The sequence below is a fragment of the Mustela nigripes genome, chromosome 13 (genome assembly GCF_022355385.1).
Source record: "Mustela nigripes isolate SB6536 chromosome 13, MUSNIG.SB6536, whole genome shotgun sequence".
NCBI lineage: Eukaryota > Metazoa > Chordata > Mammalia > Carnivora > Mustelidae > Mustela > Mustela nigripes.
In genome coordinates, this window is record NC_081569.1 from 40,957,626 (window position 1) to 40,978,995 (window position 21,370).

At 42.1% G+C, this 21,370-nt stretch overlaps 1 protein-coding gene and 1 non-coding gene across 2 annotated transcripts in view; both read right to left on the reverse strand.

Annotated features, from left to right (window-relative positions):
- RORA (RAR related orphan receptor A) overlaps positions 1-21,370 on the reverse strand; it is a 709,088-nt gene that overhangs the window by 513,446 nt on the left and 174,272 nt on the right. The window lies entirely within an intron of this gene.
- LOC132000400 (U6 spliceosomal RNA) lies at positions 17,581-17,687 on the reverse strand. The gene has a single exon (XR_009399275.1). It is a non-coding gene; the product is annotated as a U6 spliceosomal RNA (small nuclear RNA).

Below are 21,370 nucleotides of genomic sequence, written 5' to 3' on the forward strand. Positions count from 1 at the left end.
AGAATTTGAGAGATAAGTGATACCATAAGATGAAACAATATTAGAATGATTGGGATCCAAGAAGAAGAAGAAAGAGAGAGGGGGGCAGAAGGGTATATTGGAGCAAATTATAACAGATAATTTCCCTAATTTGGCAATGGCAACAGCATCAAAATCCAAAAGGCACAGAGAATCCACCTCAAAATCAATAAAAATAGGTCCACAACCCATCATCTAATAGTAAAACTTACAAGTCTCAGTGACAAAGAAAACATCCTGAAAGCAGTTCGGGACAAGAGATCTGTAAACATACAATGGTAGAAATCTTAGACTGGCAGCAAACCTATGCACAGAGACCTAGCAGGCCAGAAATGATATATTCAAGCACTAAACAAGAAAAATATGCAGCCAAGAATACTATATCCAGCTAGGCTGTCACTGAAAATAGAAGGGGTGATCAAAAGCTTCCAGGACAAACAAAAACTAAAAGAATTTGCAAACAGCAAAACAACACTAGGAAATATTGAAAGGATCCTCTAAGCAAAGAGAATGCCTAAAAGTAAGAGACCAGAAAGGAACAGAGATAATACACAGTAACAGTCACCTTATAGGCAATACAGTGGCAATAAGTTCATATCTTTCAATGGTTACCCTGAATGTAAATGGGCTAAATGCCCCCAATCAAAAGACACAGTGTTATCAGAATGGATAAAAAAAAAAATAAGACCCATAGATATGCTGTCTGCAAGAAACTCATTTTAGACCCAAAGACACCTCCAGATTGAAAGTTAGGGGTGGAAAACAATTTACCGTGCTAATGGACATCAAAAGAAAGCTGGAGTGGCAGTCATTATTATTAGACTAATTAGATTTTAAGACAAAGACTATAGCAAGAGATGAGGAAGGACACTGTATCATAATTAGAGGATCTGTCCAACAAGAAGATCTAACAATTGTAAATAACTATACCCCTCACATGGGAGCAGCCAATTATATAAACCAATTAATAACAAAATCAAAGAAACATATCAACAATAATATAATAATAGTAGGGGACTTTAACACCTACCTCACTGAAATGGACAGATCATCTAAGCAAAATATCCACAAGGAAATAAAGGCTTTAAATGACACACTGAGCCAGATGGACATTACAGATTTATTTAGAACATTCCATCCAAAAGCAACAGAATACACACTCTTCTCGAGAGCACATGGAACATTCTCCAGAACAGATCACAACCTGGGTCATAAATCAGGCCTCAACCAGTGCCAAAAGACTGGGATTATTCCTTGCATATTTTCAGACCACAATGCTTTGAATCTAGAGCTCAGCCACAAGAGAAAAGTTGGAAATAACTCAAATACATGGAGGCTAAAGAGCATCCTACTGAACAATGAATGGGTCAACCAGGAAATTAAAGAAGAATTTTAAAAATTCATGGAAACAAATGAAAATGAAATCACAACTCTTCAAAATCTTTGGGACACAGCAAAGGTGGTCCTGAGAGGAAAGTATATAGCAATACAAGCCTTTCTCAAGAAATAAGAAAGGTCTCAAGTATACAAGCTTACCCTACACCTAAGGAGCTGGAGAAAAAACAGCCTAAACCCAGTAGGAGAAGAGAAATAATAAAAATCAGAGCAGAAATCAATGAAATAGAAACCGAAAGAACAGTAGAACAGATCAACAAAACTAGGATGTGGTTCTTTGAAAGAATTAATAAGATTGATAAGCCCCTGGCCAGGTTTATCAAAAAGAAAAGAGAAAGGACCCAAATTAATAAAACCAAGAATGAAAGAGGAGAGATCACAACTAACACCAAAGAAATACAATTATAAGAACATATTATGAGCAACTATATGCCAGCAAATTTGACAATCTGGAAGAAATGGATGCATTCCTAGAGACATATAAAGTTCCAAAAGTGAACCAGGAAGGGAAAACAAAAACAAAAACAAAAAACCTGAACAGACCCATAACCAGTAAGGAGATTGAGGCAGTCATCAAAAATCTCCCAACAAACAAGAGCCCAGGTCCAGATGGCTTCCCAGGGCATTCTACTAAACATTTAAAGAAGAGCTAATACCTATTCTCCTGAAACTGTTCCAAAAAATAGAAATGGAAGGAAAACTTCCCAAACTCATTTTACCTTGATCCCAAAACCAGAGAAAGACCCCATCAAAAAGGAGAATTTCAGACCAATATCCTTGATGAACACGGATGCAAAACTTCTCACCAAAATACTAGCCAATAGGATCCAACAGTACATTAAAAGGATTATTCACCCTGACCAAGTGGGATTTATTCATGGGCTGCAAGGTTGGTTCAACATCTGCAAATCAGTCAATGTGATAAAATACAAAAATAAAAGAAAGAACAAGAACCATTTGATACTCTCAATAGATGCATTTGACAAAGTACAGCATATTTTCTTGATAAAAACTTGAAAGTGTAGGGATAAAGGGAACATACCTCAATATCATCAAAGCCATCTATAGAAAACCCACAGCAAACATCATTCTCAATGGGGAAAAACTGAGAGCTTTTCCCCTAAGGTCAGGAACATGGCAGGGATGTCAACTATCACCATCGCTATTCAACACAGTATAGGAAGTCTTAGCCTCAGCAGACAACAAAAAGAAATAAAAGGCATCTGAATAGGCAAAGAAGAAGTCAAACTCTCACTCTTTGCAGATGATATGATATTTTACATGGAAAACCCAAAAGACTCCACTCCAAAAGCGCTAGAAGTCATAGAGGAATTCAGTAAAGTATCAGGATATAAAAATCAATGCTCAGAAATCAGTTGCATTTCTATACACCAAAAGCAAGAACGAAAAAAGAGAAATTAAAGAGTCGATCCCATTTACAATTACACCCAAAACCATAAGATACCTAGGAATAAACCTAACCACAGAGGCAAGGAATCTGTACTCAGAAAACTATAAAGTACTCATGAAAGAAATTGAGGAAGATACAAAGAAAGGGAAAAGTGTTCCATGCTAATGGATTAGAAGAACAAATAATGTGAAAATGTTTACACTACCTAAAGCAATCTACACATTTAATGTAATCTCTATCAAAATACCATCAACTTTTTTCAAAGAAATGGAACAAATAATCCTAAAATTTATATGGAACCAGAAACGACCCCAAATAGCCAGAGGAATACTGAAAAAGAAAACCAAAGTTGGTAGTATCACCATTCCAGACTTCAAGCTCTATTACAAAGCGGTAATCATCAAGACAGTATGGTACTGGCACAAAGACACATAGATCAATGGAAAAGAATAGACAGCCCAGAAATGGACCCTCAACTCTATGGTCAACTAATCTTTGACAAAGCAAGAAAGAATGTCCTGTGGAAAAAAGAGTCTCAACAACAAATGGTGTTGGGAAAATTGGACAGCCACATGCAGAAAAATGAAACTGGACCATTTCCTTACACCACACACAAATATAGACTCCAAATGGATGAAAGACCTCAATGTGAGACAGGAATCCATCAGAATCCTAGAGAAAACACAGGCAGCAACCTCTTCAACCTCAGCCACAGGAACTTCTTCCTAGAAACATCACCAAAGGTAAGGGAAGCAAGGGAAAAAATGAACTATTGGGACTTCATCAAGATCTAAAGCACAAGGATAGACCAGAAAAGGAAATAGTCAACAAAACCAATAGACAACTGACAGAATGGGAGAATATTTTCACAAATGACATATCAGATAGAGGTCTTGTTTCCAAAATCTATAAAGAACTTATCAAACTTAACACCCAAAGAACAAGTAATCCAATCAAGAAATGGGCAGGAGATATTAACGGACATTTCTGCAAAGAAGACATCCAAATGGCCTTGAGACACATGAAAAAGTGCTCAACATCACTTGGCATGAGGAAAATATAAATCAAGACCACAGTGAGATACCACCTTACACCAGTCAGAACAGCTAAAATGAACAAGTCAGGAATGACAGATATTGGCGAGGATGTGGAGAAAGGGGAACCCTCCTACACTGCTGGCAGGAATGAGTGCAAGCTAGTATAGTCACTCTGGAAGACAGTATGGAGGTTTCACAAAAAGTTGAAAATAGAGCTACCCTATGACCCAACATTCGCACTACTGGGTATTTATCCCAAAAATACAAATGTAGTGATCCAAAGGGGCATGTACACCTGAGTGTTTATAGCAGCAATGTCCACAATAGGCAAACTATGGGAAGAACCTAGATGCCCATCAACAGATGAATGGATAAAGAAGATGGTATATGTATGTATGTATATACGTATATGTATGTATATACATGTATGTATATATACATATATAAAACATATATAATGGAATACTATGCAGCCATCAAAAAACCCAAATCTAGCCATTTGCAATGACATGGATAGAACTAGAGGGTATTATGGTAAGCAAAATAATTTAATCAGATAAAGACAATTATCCTATTATCACATGATCTTTGTGATACGAGGAATTTGAGAGGCAGGGGGGCGTTGTGGGGGATTTGGGAGGAGTAAAAAATGAAACAAGATGGGTTCAGGAGGGAGACAAACCATGAGACTCTTAATCTCAGGAAACTGAGGGTTGCTGTTGGGTGGAGGAGAGGGACAGGGTGGCTGGGTTATGGACATTGAAGAGGGTATGTGCTATGGAGAGGACTATAAATTGTGTAAGACTGATGATTCACAGACTTGCACCCCTGAAGCAAATAATACATTATATGTTAATTTAAAAAAATAAAAGAAAAAAAATACAGCTACTAGAAAACTTAACTTTTTGTATGCCACTTGCATTACAACTCTATTGAACAGGACTGGTCTGGAATAAAGTCTCACCAATGCTGTTTCAAGACTGAAGTTCTGACTCCTATACAAGTTCTTTTTTAGTTTAATCCCAGTAGGAAGAACTGCCATAAAGTTGCAGCCGTATTAAATCTATGGTAGATGGAGACTAAGGGAAAACATAGACAGCAGGTAGGTTTGAACAAAGGAATGAAAGAAAGAGAAAGAAGAGAAAGAAGTCCAAGGAGAACTTTGTACTTTCTTTTAAAAATGAAATTGCTGATCTGGGTAGTGGCATGAAGTCATTTTCAAAAGAAGGTCAACAGCAATTTAGAATTAGGTCTCTTCCTAATTCACAAAGTTAAGTCAAATACAGTATAGGCCGAGGCTATTCTTGGACCTTGGTGGAAAGATACTGCCTTTCCACTTGTTTAGCTAATGACTTTCAAATGATAATTATAGCTCATTGTTGTTCCCACTTAAAAACCATTGACATCCATCCAAAAAATTATAGCTTACAGTGAGGGAATATTTATGTGATATTTATAGCCTGTGATGAAAACCCTGGGGGAACTGCCAGGAGGGAGGATTATTTATCAATTTCTCTTTCTTCAAGTTTGAATTTTCTTGAGATTCCTATCCAAAAGACATTTGGTAATCCTACATAACACTAATGTGTGAAGATATTTTGCCATATTGGTCAAATTCAAAGAAAAATCCTTTTTTCTTTAAAGAATGGTAGGGGGAAAATCTGGTTGATCCCACTGAAAAACATAGTAGACCGAAAAAGTCCACTCAAGGAAGTAGAATTGCATACTTGAAATATTTTTTTGAAGTGCGCCAAGAAAAATAAAGTAAAATCAAGGAGGAAAAGCTGGAGTTTCAATTTCTGGAGATTGTACTTCCTGGTGATATAAAAACAAAAGTTAAATTCAGAGAGACTCGACTCTGAAGTTAGCATTGCGTAAAAAACAATAGAAAATATTTAACTATGTGCATATGTTTGTACACAAACAGAAATAGATATAAACAGACCTTAATTAGCGTCGTAGACTTTAATTATCTTTGTACAGTAATTGGGAATGTTTTGTTCTGATTTATTCCATAACGCTTACTGTGTTCTGTTAACAACTAATTTTTTTCCCCTTACAGCCCGTAATAGAAGGCTTTTACCGCGGACTTTGTTACATCTGCTTCTCATTTAATGACCATTGTTCCGGGCTGTCAGAGCAAGCAGCTACACAACTTCCCGATTCTGGAAGATTAAGCAAATATTTTGACAATGCCTGGATTTTTTTTTCTTCCTTTTTTATTTTTTTTTCCCCACAGAATAAAAATAAAAAGAATCTTTTACTTACCCACACAATGTTAGTAGAGTTCTTAATCGGAAGAGTATAAAGAACCATGCGGCGGTTAAAGGTACTTCATGTGGCAAAATACATCAAGCAATTTTCTGTTCCATTTCACGTCAGAGCCCTAAGAATCCTGCCTGAACTACACAGCTGGGGTCACAGGAACCGTTCTGGGACTGCAGGGAGGGCACGGGACCCCCGGGGCAGAGCCACCTGGAGGCTTTTCAACTATCACTGGCTTCCGGAACAAAACAGAGGGCTCCTGCTCACCTTGAAGGCCACAATAGGTAAAATGAATGATAGGTGTCTGAATCACTAATAAATACCGTGTAAGAAAAGCTGTTTTTTATATAACAAACACTTTTTTACGCTACATAACAAACTGTAATACCACCGACAGTGTGAAGACAGGGATCATGGCTCTTCCTACAGACAGTGGCTACAAACAAGAACAGAAGTACTTCGAAGAGATGGGGGAGGGATGGGGGAGGGAGAGGCAAAGTTGGGGGAAGGGGATATGGAGAAAATCATTAACTCCCATGAGCATTCATCAGTTCCATAAAGACTCTGAAGGCAGAAAACAAACCAACAAAAAACATGAAAAATAAATAAATGCTCTAACTTTGTGTGGTGACAGATGTCAACTAAACTTAGGAATCATGTGGGAATCATTTTGGAATGTCTGCCTTATCAAATCATTCAGCTTCTACAATGCTATATGTCAATTAGAGCTTGATAAACCCAAAGTAGGGGGAAGGGCGAAAGAAATTCTAACAGGTCATGGCAGCCCTGGTATTTGGAGCTGCTGTGGTTGTCACTGGAGTAAGGAAGAGGCCTAAGAACAGAAGACCTTAACTAGTCTCTGCCCCTCCCAGCAGTTCACCAAAGAAGTCCCAGAAAGATAAGTAGGAAAAGTAAACAAGGTAAGACCGAGGAGAGAATTAACCCCAGAGGAATAAGCCTCTTCAAACTTTCAGGTGGGGAGCCTCTCTTTGGGGGCTGCACCTGGCAGAGAAAATTCCTGCAAGAAAGAGCTGGGATCCAAAGAGGCAGATTCTGTGAGGAAGACATGACACAGATGGGCCATCAGAGAGCACCAGCAAAGACAAAGCAAGAAGAAACAGCCCTCTGGAGGAGGCAGAGATTTCCCTTGCTGCCCTGAGATAGCTTCAGATCTCCACTGGTTTGCATTTACTCTAGAGAGGAAAACACAAAGCAGGGTGTGTACTTCAGGAAGCACAACGCTGAGGCCATCAAGTTCATGGATAAGCCACTGGCACACGGCCTGTTGTCATGTGTCCTGTGGAGGGTACCCCTGGAACAATCACTTCATGGCTGACACCACTGGCTGGGCCCTTATTTGCAGCAAGTCTGTACTTTGCAATGAACATGTGAGATGACTTCTCTGGACAGTTTCAAAAAATACCCATTCTCTTTAAAGATAAAGGCCCCATAATTTCCCTTAAATATGTTTTCATGTTCCCATGGCCAGTTATTGCTAAAGGCAATACAAAGAAACAAAAGCCCAAAAGCCTTGACTTCCGTTTAGAAGTCTCAAGGAATATGTCTGCCTTAGAGCAGAGATTCACAAAGTTGCGGTATTGAAATTGCTTACCCTTCTTACAAAATTCAATCAAAAGAATCTGAATTGGTAGGTACGGGGATACCATATTTTAACCAACACTCTGAGTGATTTTGATTGTGATTTCTTTTCTTTCTTTCTTTCTTTTTTTTTAAATTGTGATTTCTTACAGAATTACTCTACGTGATTCCACATGCTCTCATGCAGGTGGTTAAGGAACTCAAGTTTTACACACACAGGTCAGTGCTGCTCTAGATGCTGTACAGACTGCCACTGTGATACCAGCCTCCTGAAACACAATAGTCCCTAACAGCCCTCGAGGGCACACACACAGCCACAGGGACAGAAACAGGGACTAAACCACTGAGGCACCTGGTGGGAATGTGCCTCACTCTGTGGGAAGCCCATTAAACACCAGGCTCGGAAGAGAGGATCTTGCAATGCAGCCCCAGTTAATTCAATCAACAGGCATGTATTGAATCTCTGTGATGTCTCCAAACTCCACTAGATGCGGAGGATGATATGAAGACAAAAGAAAATGACCCTGTCCTCAAAGAGGTCATCAGCAAGAGAGCAAGAGAGATGTAAGCCTTTGAAGGCAAAATGGCTTGAGATGAATGTCCTAACAGAAGACAGAACCGGAGATGGAAGAATGCCCCGGTACAGTGAGGAAGGAGTCATTAACTCTGATGGGGGCAGTCAGGAAAGGCTTCCCTGAAGAGCAGACATAGCATGCCATTGAAAGAGATCAATAAGCAAGCCCACGAAATTGTTTAAGGACTTCTTCATTCATGGAAACAACCCAGAAAAAGCCTGAGGGACCATCCCTGTCCCACATTAACGTGTGTGTGTTTAAGAGTTGATTAAATGTTTGTTGTTACTGTAATCTATCACATTTTTAAAAACAAGTATGAACATTTATATACTGTTCTGATCTTCAAAGTGGGGAAAGGAAAAATCCTACAATATTTGTCTTTAATAAATGCAAATCCTCCAATTTCACAATAAAATAAGAATGGCAAATTAGTGAATGTATGATGGACTAGTCAGCCAAAGCAGAAGCTTGAGAAGGCCCGTTTTTTCGTTGCAGTGAGACTGAACATGAGTTCCTCCCCCCCCCACTTTATATATGGCTGTCTCTTTCCACTATAATCACAAATAATTTCTTCAGACCCACATAGGAAAAAGGTATTGATCACAATAAGCCACTGCATCCACAAACACCTGCTTCAGTGGGTTATGGTCTCCATGGAAACTCTCCAATAGAACCAATCTGAATTCAATTTCAGAAGTAATGAGAGCAGATAATTTTACACTCAATCAATCACTGTCAGCCGCCGTTATCAGCCAATCAGTCATTATGTCAGTCAGTCACACTTTCGACAAACTTCTTCTGTGGCATGGTCAGACAAGAATGTTTTGACATCCAGAAGCAACACAATCAAATTGGCTCCTCTTTCCTGGCAAGAAGCCAGAGACATAGCCATGCATTGTGTTTGCAAAGGCAATAAACAGATAAGCCAACCAAAATACACTACAGTTGTAGAAGAATCTAGGGAGCAATTTCAGTAATTGTTATGATACTTGAGACAGAGAAGTACTTTAGACCCAAATGTCACATACAGATCTTCCTTGTCTTATGATGGTGCTCTCTCTCAATAAACATATCATCAGTTGACAAAATCCGAAGTCGAAAATATATATAATACATCTAATCTACTGAACATCAGAGCTTTTAGGCTAGCCTGCCTGAAACAGGCTCAGAACTCTCCCATTAGACCATAGTTGGGCAAAATCGTCTAACACAAAGCCAATTTCATTAGACAGTGCTGAATATCTCAATGGTGTACTGAAAGTGAAAAACAGAATGGTTATAGGAGTACAGTTAGTTTTAAGTGTATCACTTGTTTACTCTCGTGATCACATGGCTCACTGGAAGCTGAGGCTCCCTTGCTACAGTCCAGCATCAAAAGAGAACATTCTACAGCATATTGTTGGCCCAGGAAAAGATCAAAATTCAAAATTTCAACTATGGTTTCTACTCAAAGTGCATTGCTTTTGCACCATCCTAAAGTTGAAAAATTATAAATTCAACCATCCTAAGTCAGGGACCGTCTGTAATTTAATCCTCCCATTTAAATGTGAACAAAAGAGAGAAGCAGAGATGTTGTAGAGTATCTGACCGTAGCCACACAGCAAACTGGTGGAAAGCCCAAGACTAAAGCATGAGTTTCTCTGAGCCCCCTGATCTTCCAGAATGTCATGTTACCATTATTAAATGCCTTCTTTTTTGAAGCAAGAGAGCTTTTTGAAGGTTAGGTCCTATCTAAGCAGAGTGCCCAGAGTCTGTGGGAGACTCACAGGATACTTGTGGGGCTTGTGCTCTGGAGCCAACTCAAACTTCTGTCTGTTTGAGGTTAGTCTGTCTTTGGCCAAATGCAGCTTCCGGTTTCTGAAGGGGAACAAAAGACTCTAAAATACTACAGGGCTACCAAATTATTGTTACAAAAATGACATTTTGTTAAATTTAGGGCAAGACTACCAAGAGCACATGGATTAAATTTCCCTAAAAATGCATGGGAGGGGGAGGTTAAATCTGAGGGGGAAAATCTGCTTCTGGCAAATATATTTGGGCTCTGGTCAACCTCAAACATTAGAAAAATCATCTTGGACTTCTAAAGAAACTGTAAGGTACTTTGTAAATATAGGTTCAGTCCTGGAAATCTCAAATATTCCAAGATTCCTCTATATTTCCTCTAACAATGCCTTATTAGTTTTTTTTTTCCTTTTATACTGCTTTATTGCTTTGCCCATTTCTCAGAGAGACAGTTTTCTGAGGTTGACACTTACATTCACTCTTGGTAAAATGGATTAACTTGTTGGGTCTCAAAGTTCAACGTGTATGAAAACCCACCCAAAGCTGTTAAAAAAAAATGCAGATCTCCACACCCTCCTCTAAGAATCTCCATTGACCAGGTGCCTCCTTAGCAAGGTGCCCAGGTAATTCTGACGTACTTTCTCTGCCAACAACCTTGGAAAACACTGGTGACTAATAGTATTTGGTAAAGGATCTGCATCATTTTTCAATCGTGATTTTTCAGTCACATTTTTTCCCCAGCCACTTTCAACCTCATGACTTGTATCACCTATATCACAAGAAGATGGTTTTAATGGCCATGGTTGTAAGCTTTCATACATATATACATAACCATTTCCTATTAGCTGGAAGTAGGCTTTACCTGAAAGAAGTAGATGGTGTGTGGGGCACTCTAATGCACCCATCTACATTTGTCTAGGGCACGGGAGATGGAAAAGCAAAGAGGATATAGTCTCAGGTCTGAGATGGGACCAGTAATTGCAGCAAGAACTGTCTGAAAGCTTTAACATGAAATGTTTGCTTCACTTCTTTGGTCTAGTCAGCTCACATGAACCTCAGCTCAAGCTATCCACTTTATCCTCCTGCAAAACACTGATGAAAGGCTTTTGCTTATTTATTCCCAGTTAGTAATACTGATGCTTTCCCTGCATTTCATTCTTAGCTCAATTTGTATCTTTTACTTATGTGTTTTAGGACATTTGATGGCCTTTGGAACATGCTTGAATGATGACAAGCATATTGTGTAAACACTATGCAGATCTTAAGTCTGAGGACAGGTTTTTTTCGTGTCTTTTTCCACTGCTGTATCCCCTAAACATGACATATTGCTTGGCCCATAGTAAGTACTCAATAAATACTTACTGAAAATATAAATGTAAGGATGGCTGATTGAGAGGCAAGAAAAAAACTCACCGATCTGAATAATGTCTGAGTAAATCAAGTTGGTTTGAAAGATACATAGCTTATAGCATTAACCAGTGACTACTCATTTTTTCAAAGGTTGCTCTTACTGATAAAACTCTTGATTAGGTACTGTTTACCCCACAGAAACAAGAGCAAATACAGTATTTTAAACACACCCTCCTCTGTAATACCAGCTCCCATACTGATTTTTCTTTGCAGTCTTCAGCTCATCTCAACTTGTTATCACTTAAACAGAAATGTCATTGGAATTCAAAAATAACTAACCCATAGACCTTGGAGGAGTGAAAGGGGAGGGAATATTAAAAGAAAAACAAACCACACCTCACCAGGGTATGTAGCGATGGGTGTTCTAGAAGCTTATAAAAATGCAGCCATCTTTTAACCACTGTCTTTGCTATTTTCACCACAGTCGTCCCAAGCTCACCACCGCCATGTATCACTCAGATGACACAGGCAACTCTTGGGAAGTTTACTTACCTCTCTGGTGGGCTTCACAGCCTCATGCCACAGACATCATAGAAAACAACTTCAAGTTTTCCATGCAACAAACAAGAGGAGAGATGAGCTCCATGAGCTATCAGAGACCCTTCCCATCTTATCAAGGCAAAGTCGAAAGGGAAGAAAAGTGAACATTTGGTGACAATCCTTTACAACCTGGTGCTGCACTAAGCTCTGCATGTACATGACCCCATTAGAGGTTTCCTACATTTCCAGAAGGTATGAAATAGTCTGTTCAGTTTACAGGGAATCGGGGCTCAGAGAACTCCAACCCCCATGGTCAAGCAGCCAAGGAACAGTAAAGCTAGGACTAAAGTAAGAACAAATATTTACCGAGGGCTTAATCAATGTCAGTCATTGTTTCATGTGTGTTAACTATTAACACACTTAAAACTCATTTCAACCTATACAGCAGGTACTTCTGTGTCCTTCTTAGAGGTTATAGAACAAACACAGAGAAGTTAAGAAACTTGTCCAAGAAGTCATAGCTGGTAAGTAGCAGAGCTAGAGATGGAACCCAGATGGTCACTCTGGACTTTACTCTCTTGATGATCACATCCAACCTTTCTCTATAACAGGGTCTATGTTGGCCTTTTTCCAAAGGGCAAGTTCTTTCCAGGATACAACTTCAATTTATATTTCTAGAGAAAACAACAAAAAAAGGCACAACTCAACAACAGCCTGTTACACTCTTCCAGCACTATAAATTATGTGTTTTTGTTAAACATACAGACATGCTAGGTAGTTACAATTAAGTTAACTGTACACTTTACTGTACAAACCAAGACTCATCCAAGAGTGAAAGGGGATGCTCTTAGTAATTACTCAAGCGATGCCTGGCTAGCTCAGTCAGTTAAGTGTCGGACAATTGATTTTGGTGCGTGGTCTCAGGGTTGTGAGACTGAGCCCCTCAGCATGGAGCCCACTTAAGATTCTCTCTTTCCTTTTCCCTCTGCCTCTTCCCTCCTTCCCTTCTAGAAGATAAAGAAAGAAAAGAGAAAAAAATAATATTCTTCAAGGACAACAGCTGTAAACTGGAACTGACCCAGGTGAACAGGGTGCCTGGCTGCCCTGGTCAGGAATATGTGTCCATACACACACGATTAGATATAGTCACTTTCCGACACCTTCTGATAAGATTAGCTGGACTGCAGCTGGAAATTAAATGCCTTCTGATTGTGCACGCCTATCCCTCCACTCCCTGTAAGAGCCGCTATTCCTTTCTTTACCTAACGCATTTCTTTTAACTTGTTTTCTCACAAAAGACTGTGCGTAATTGGTCAGCCACGAGAGATTAATTTGTACTTAGCTGGCTGAGCAGACACGATGATATCTCCACAGCGGATGGTGCCAGTGCGGGGACCAGCAGCTTCTCCGTGTAAGTCTTCTTACCTGTACTTCACTCCAGCCCTCCCAAGCCTGCTTCTTTGGGACCTGCTGGCCAAGCCCTTCATTTACCTCATTTTGCCTACCTAGAGGAATTGACTTGGAGTTTCAAATTCCCTCGTGAACCATTTTCTTTTCTTTTGGAAATAGAAATATTAGCAAAGACACACAGACTCTCCCCTCTGGAGCAATGCAGGGAAGATTCAGGGAGGGTACTGGCTAGCAAGGTGGCACAGGAGTGAGCAAGAACTAGATCCTTCTCTTTGTTCCAGTGTAGTCAGACGTGGAGACTAGGTCTCCCAGTGGTGACAGGGACAATCAAGACTTTACACAGTTCAAGAACTTACACGGTATTTTACATAGATTATCTCACCTAATGCTATGTGGAAGGTGCAATTATCATTCCCATTTTAGAGACGGAGAAACTGGGGCTTAGGTTAAAAATTCTGCGCAACATCCAATCTGGGCAACTTGACCTCATAGCCAACACTCTCACCCAGAGCATCTGACCATTCAAATGCACAAACCAACCCCAGATGACAGAATAGCAGAGTCAAATGGGGCCAGAGAGATTCACACCTCCCACCTTCTCACCTAACAGATGAGGACCACAGCTCTGCCCCTTCTCTCTTCCAGACAATATTTTGTAAAAATGAATAAATTTAAAAAAATAAATAAATGTAAAAAATACTTTATAAAAATGAAATGTGAGATGGTCAGAAAGCTACATCAACTAAGAAGTGCTAGCTAAATGTTAACCAGTTTTACTACTGCAGCTCTTAAACCCAACTTCAGTTTATTCTTCTCTAATAGAGCCGTTTAATACTTGGACATCAGGCACAGGGCCTGGGTGAACTCCAAACCCCATACAAGTGCACAGCATCCTGGGCAAAGCCTGTCACGCATTATCCCCAGGGCAGCCACATCTGCCACGTCCCAATTTGCCAGAGGATAAAGTACTTTGAAACACTATGAAGATCCCGAGCACGGGTCATGAGGAATACAGAAGAGGGCAGGTGTCAAGAAAGCCAAAGGAGTTTATTTTTTTTTGACGTCTCCAAGCCCTCCAACCTGGCCCCTTTCCTCCGGTCAGCTGGTAGGACAGGTGGAGGCAGTGACTCACGAGCACCCGGCACCCCACTCTCAGCTCCCCATTTGGAGCACAGGCTGGAGTGACAAGAGAATCTGCAGGAACGCAAAGTCAGAACTCGGTTCCCGGAGCAAAGCCACGCTCAGGGGCTTTGACGTCAAAAACAAACCTGGTAAGAGCCGCAGAAGCGAAGCCAGCTCCTCCGTCCCCCCGGCCCCCAACTCAGGAGTAAAGATGAAGGAGATTCCATTTCAGTGAAGCAGGAGGAGCACTTTTAGGATGGAAAGGCAATCTGACCCAACCCAAAGCAGAGAGCTTTGGTAGAAAGAAACCACTTGCATGGAGAGATTTCGATTTTATTTATTTCCTAAGGGGGTGGGGGAAGGGAGCTGGTCCAGGTTTCATGTCATTGACACTTTTCTTCCCAAGAGCTCTGCAAGCCCCAGGCCCCATGGTGGCACCTTCTGCTCTCCTCAGGGTCACTTTGCCCAACCACCCAGAGATGAGAGCATCACGTGGACCCGCACCGTCTTGAACAGTAGCCATTAGCCACATGTGGCTATTGAGCACTTGGAATGTGGCTAGTCCAAACTGAAATTTACTCTAACTGGAAAACACACTCTTGGTATTGGCAACTATGTGGAGACCTCCAGCATTTTTACATTGAGTACGTGTTAAAGTAACACTGCGCACATACTGGGTTAAATAATATTTCTTCAAAATTAATTTCACCTGTCTCTTTTTACTTTTTTAAAATGGCCATGAGAAAATTTAAAGTTGTATAGAAGGTTAGCCTATCTGGCTCCTGCCTTATATCCACAGCTCCAGGCTAGACTCTTTCCCTCTACGAGGTCTCCAGGGACCCGCAGCATTGGTATCCACTGGGAGCTTGTTAGAAAGGCAGACTCTCAGGTCCTACCCCTGACCTACTGAATCAGAATCTGCATTTTAACAAGATCCCCAGGTAATCTGCATGCACATTACAGTCTGAGAGGCACTGCCCTTGGGCTTAGAACATTACGTGGCCCTCCGCAGGGGCTTGAGAAATGGGGATAGAATGGATAAATGAGTTATCTCCAGGAAGCTGCTGCCCACAGGACACTTGGGGAAAGGGGAAGGCCCTTCCCTGGTTTTTCTTCAGTTCATTAATACTGATGTGCTCATCAGATTAATCATCTTTCACTTTAGCATGACCATTGAATCAGGACAAATGTGGTCCTTGAGAAAGCGTGGTCCATAAATCCTAGAATCTGGTCAGAAATGTAGAATACTGGATCCTTTCTAGACCCCAGATTTGGAGTCTGGATTATAAGTAGACCCCAAGGTGAATCATAAGCGTGTTCATGAGTGAGAGGTTAGGGCAGAAGGAACAGGGGCTCTAGAGAAGTGAAGACCAGCGCTGTGGGGAGACTGGGCAAGTGAGGACTTGGAGGAGCCCAAGCTGGCAAGAATTTTTTCTGCTGGGCTCTCAAGGTACTCAGACCATCCAGCAATGGACTCAGGGGAGAAGGCAGCCCTAGGGCTGAGGGAAAAGACAATGGGGCATGGTGGACCCCACAGCATGCTGTTCAGCAAAAATCAGACAAAGGACTGGTGTGAATCTCAACTCTTCATTTTGTTCCTTTCTAGACCTAAAATCCTTGACATGTTAGCCATAAAACAAACTCATAAAGCTGATTCCCCCACCCCCCCCCCCCCCCCCCCCCCCCCCCCCCCCCCCCCGCTTTTAATCGGAAGCAAATGCTCAGGGAAAAGGCTGTCATGGCAGACAGAGAACAATAGGCACCACCACTGTCTCAGTCTCCTGGCACTCTCTCCCAGACATGCACAAGCCCCACCCAGCCAACCTCAGACCCCATATACAGAATGCTAGAGGGTCCATGGCAGCGGTAGGTAGAGAGAAGAGGTAGCAGAGACTGGGGAAATTCAGGGAACAGGGAGGAGGAGGAAGAAGAATTGAGGAGAACAAGTCAGGCCCTGGAAATTCCATCAGAAGCTGTGTGTGCGGGAGGGAAGAACAGATGGAGGGAGGGGAATGTGAAGGTGTGTCTTAAACAAATCTCCCTTTTAAGGAGCATGAGGAAGAAGAGGTGTCTACGTGTGGCCAGAGGGCTGTACAAAATAGCAATGACCCTTATGCAAGCTCATAGTTCCTCCGTCCCATTTTGGCAAAACATGACCAATTCTTTCTGAGCTCTGAGAGCTGCCCTAGGGGACACAATCCCTCAGAAGAGGCCATGGGATACAGCCAGTAGGTTTCAGTAAGCGATAAGCCTCTTGCAAAAGGGAAGATGGACTTAGGCACACAGAACGTGTGTCACAGCCACCCCACCTGCCCCCAGAAGAGTATCAGTTTGAAGTTTCACCAGAGTAAACCAGAGGTAAGCCAGAGAAGTCACCACAGAGGTATTCCTGTCGAGTAGAGGGTTCTCCCCAGACCCTCACACCAAGCTGCAGGGCTCCTTTGCCAGCAGTTGCTCAATATTTTAAGAAAATCAACAAACTCCAGCTGGACTGGGTGGGGTGTTAGATAGTAGGACCAGAACGGGAGAAATGGAGCTGGAATGGCTCTCGGCATCAACTCCAAAAGGTCTTCCACAGAAAGGAAAGGAACAGCCTCATTTGGTATGAGCTCTTCCAAATTCTTCTGACTTTGACACTGATCTTATTTAAAACAAAATAAAACCCAAAAAACAAAACCACCACCATAAAACAAACAAACAAAAAGCCAACAACAGTAACAAAAAACCCAAGGACCCTCTTGGGTACCCAGAGCCAGCCTCCTGCCACAGGGCATATCTTGTCAAGGTGGAGTGTGTTTTCAAGCTCAAGGCCCTTCTTTGAGAGCATCTTTTGCTCACAATGGGGGTCTCAGTTAGATTGAGTCTGCTGGGGCAGTGTGACACGCTCATTTTAGACCACTCTGCCCAGAATGCACACAGTCTTTAATTAACTTCTTACTTTGAATGGGGCAGCTAGCCATACTGTAGCCAACTGTGGTGTGAACCTACAACGATGTTCTCTTCTTATTCTAGAAGGGGTAGAGGTTCTTTTATTTTTTTAATTAATTTATTTATTTTCAGCATAACAGTATTCATTAAAAATATGGAACGCTTCACGAATATGCGTGTCATCCTTGCGCAGGGGCCATGCTAATTTTCTCTGTATCATTCCAATTTTAGTATATGTGCTGCTGAAGCGAGCATGGGGTAGAGGTTCTTTAGCCTGCAGAGAAGTGGCACCAGGTGACCTTGCCTGGGTAGCACAGAGGGTCTTTGATGTCATGAGTAAGTGCATTCTATCTGTCCTCATGCCCAGGATCTGAATCATCTCTCTTCCCATCAGCTGGCATATGACCAGGGGCCCCCCACAGCATCCTCCTCTGTGCAGGACTAGGAAATAAGGGAGGTTTCTCGGGGGACCAACCTGTGTCCCCTGGCTTTTGAAGAACGGCAGACCGAAGATCACTTTCTGCATTCCATACCCACATTTTTCCTAAAGAGGAAAACAACAGGCTTTGGGTTTTCACAAGTAGGAAGGAATAAAATGCATTAAGACCCTAGAAGTGCCTCTAGAGGGCCTGGTAATAGCAACCTCCAACGCATCTCTGCCTTCTCAAAAGGGCAATTTGAACTTCTGCTCGGAGTGTCTCTCGCCTTGTTCTTGAGAAATAAATCAGAATGAGGGTGTTGAGAGTGGTCAAGAAAAAATTCAATGAGAAATCAGAGGCATCTTTTTTTTTTTTGCTGCATTTTTCCTTGCAAAAAATCAAAATAAAAATTGCCGGTTTTACATTTTTCCCTTTTTGTGTGCCTGATAGACAAAACACCCCACTCCTTTGTTGCCCCGTAATGGTTCATATCCCAAATCGACTTGGAAAGAAAAGCAGAGGAAGCATGGGTCTCTAGTCAGTACTTTTTTGCCTCGGTTTCCCCAGTTACAGAAAGAGGACAGTCATGGACTCAGCAAGCATTTCTTGCAGACCTATTTTCCAGGAGAGACCAACCAACCCAAGATACTTGCTCCCACAGTGATAAAATGAGTAACTTTAGAACTCCCCAGAAGGCAGACGTGATTCATGTGTTTATGTAACCAGGGCTTTAGATAGGGCTCTGGAAAAGAGCACAGGCCTACAAGGGACTACTGGCATCTTAATGAAGGGTGTGACCTGTGGGCTCTAAACTGCACAGAGATTCATCTGACAGACATGCACTTGAAATCAGCATCGTTCCCAGCTTCTTCTCTTTATACGAAAGCTAAATGACATATGCCAGCATCCCCGGTTAAATTATATACAGGTCTATTCTGCAGGTTTTCATAATCCTTTGAGAATTTGCTCCTCGGTCATCCACTTGCACTCATCTGAATGCTCCCTTTTCCCTGGGAAATGACCACTGAACCCTGCATTCTGCTTTCCTCTCTCCCACTAGCCTCCAGAGAGGACAGCAGCTCAGAGAGATCAGGAAGTGAAAAAGCCACAGACATCTCCTGATACAGGGTCTATGCTCTCTGTAAAAAAACACACACAAGACCCTTTCTCTGGGAGAACTGTTTGCCTTGCTTCATGCCCCAAATGGTGGTGGTGGTGGTGGTGGGCCTCACCCACAGAGCCCGGCGAGCATCATGGCCCAGCAACCAGCCTGGTTTTGATTATTCTGCCTGATGGAGAGGAATCTTCTGGCATGTGCAGTTGCAGACATTTCTGAAGCTCAGGACACAAGGAGACTTTGACGTCAATCCCAGAAAGGGCCGTAGAGTCCCTTCAAACAACTCTCATGTGTGTGGGAAGCCTAAGGGGAGGTTTGGAACAGGGGCTGGTGGTGGAGGGAGGGGGGTTTGGGCTTTCTGCTTATAGTCTTTCTGCTTCAGACTTGGCTCCTCAAGCACACACCATATCCTGGAACTGAATGGGAGGCAAGACCCACGTCTGCACAACACACAGTCACCCCAACTTCCCCTCACGCCTTGGTTTGGTGGGGGAAACTCCATCCACAAATCCTTACTCTGAAGAAAACGCCCATGGAGCCAGCTGCTGCAGGTCCTTTCCCTGCTGGATGCCCCTTTCTGTCTGCAAACCCTCTCTCTTGTTCCAGCCCCAAGTCTGCTTAACTTGACCGGGCCTGAAGCACAGGCAGCTCAGTGTTTTCGGAAACTGTAGAGAGTCCTCTCGCCATAATTCTCTTGTTGTCGTCAAAAGCAATTACATGTTTCAGATGATGAAAAGCACTGTCATGAAAAGCTGGCACAGCCGCCAAGGAGACAGATGTATTAAGCCACACGGCTTCTAAGAACTCCCACTTATGCTGGAGCTCAACACAGAGATGAGCACGGCGACACACCCGTCTCCAACACCCTCCCGTGGGGACTCGGTGCGCACGGCTCCGTTCAGCTGGGGCATTCAGCTCCTTCCGTGGACATGCACTGAACTGCACAAGAGTGGGTCAGCATCCAAGTCTGCATCCTCAAACAAAAGTAACGATTTCATAAATGCCAACAGTCTACCATCAAAAAAAAAAAAAAAAAAAAAAAAGAAAAGAAAAGAAAATACAGGTTTGACAGTAGTGAGTGGAAATGTAAAACTCCAGCATTTCTAACCAGTAATGTGAGGAATACTGATCTACAAATGATCACTGATACACTATGAAAAGCACATCCCATACTGCCAGAAGGAGGAAAACCGTAGGTTAAATAATGTAAAAACTGTTTAGCTGCAGGATGGCTCAGAGCTTTTAATATGGCAATGAACACTGTCAAGTTAAAAGGCTCAAATTATATACATATCTGTGTATTTTTCTCCACAAACCTTCCCGGTTCCTTCAAGGTCAAGGATGTGACACTCTTAACATTTTCTATCTACCCTGAAGGCTGTGCTCCTCCTTCCTTCTGTCCTCTGTCGATAGCCAGCTCAGAGGCAGGCTTCTGTGTGACCCGTCCAACCCAGGGTAACCTCCTCCCCATCTGAGGATCTTGCTGCTCCCTGTGTGGTCACTCCATCAGTGAGCTCAGTGTCAGAGCTTCGAGAACATTACACTCTGCACTGCACCCAGGAGCAGGGTGTGCTGTGACATCCTGCTACCGGTGGGGGAAATCCAGAGGTTACGTGATATCTCCAAGAAGGAGTCCTTACAATGTGGTGGTTACCTGTCATACACACCTGTTTTGGTCCCTGCTTCCCACTTCCTAAGTGGGTGCTTTGTTTTGGTAAGTAGTTAACCTGAGACTTCCCTTCCTCCCCCAGTGAATTGGGATAATAATAATAACTACCTCAACATGACTAGAAGAAATTTTTCATGTAAAGCAGTCGGGATGGGGTCTGGTGAGTAAGTGCTCAGTAAAAGGTTTTGCTATCCTCACAGAAGACAATGTCACTACCCAGACTAAAACCCTAACTCTCTGGCTCTCAATTTCACGTTTCCCCCTCCCACACTCCTGTGTTCTCTCTACTCTGTGGTGTCTTGTGTGCTCTTTTACACAAACAGACCTTCTACACTAACTCGTGAACTTCCTGAATACAGACACCATATACAACGGCATAGTACCTACCTGCCTAGGTCATTGCCAAAATGCTTTATGGTCAACAAGAAATGTATTTACTATCATTATTACAGAAATTCTATTATCCATGGGAAGTGTCTCAGTATTGACTTAAGAAATTTGTTAGAAATATCGATGCTAGGAATAAAGGTTCCCCAAACTATATTCTGGAGGGCTGGAGTTGGCAAGTTTTTCCTGTAAAGGGCCAGAGAGTAAGTATTTTAGGCTTTATGAGCCGTGCAGTATCTGTCTCATTACTCAGCTCTGTGGCTGTGTGAAAGTAGCCATTGACAATGAACGAAGAAACAGACAAGGGCTGGCTCTGTTCCAGGGAGACTTAACAGGCAAGTGGTCA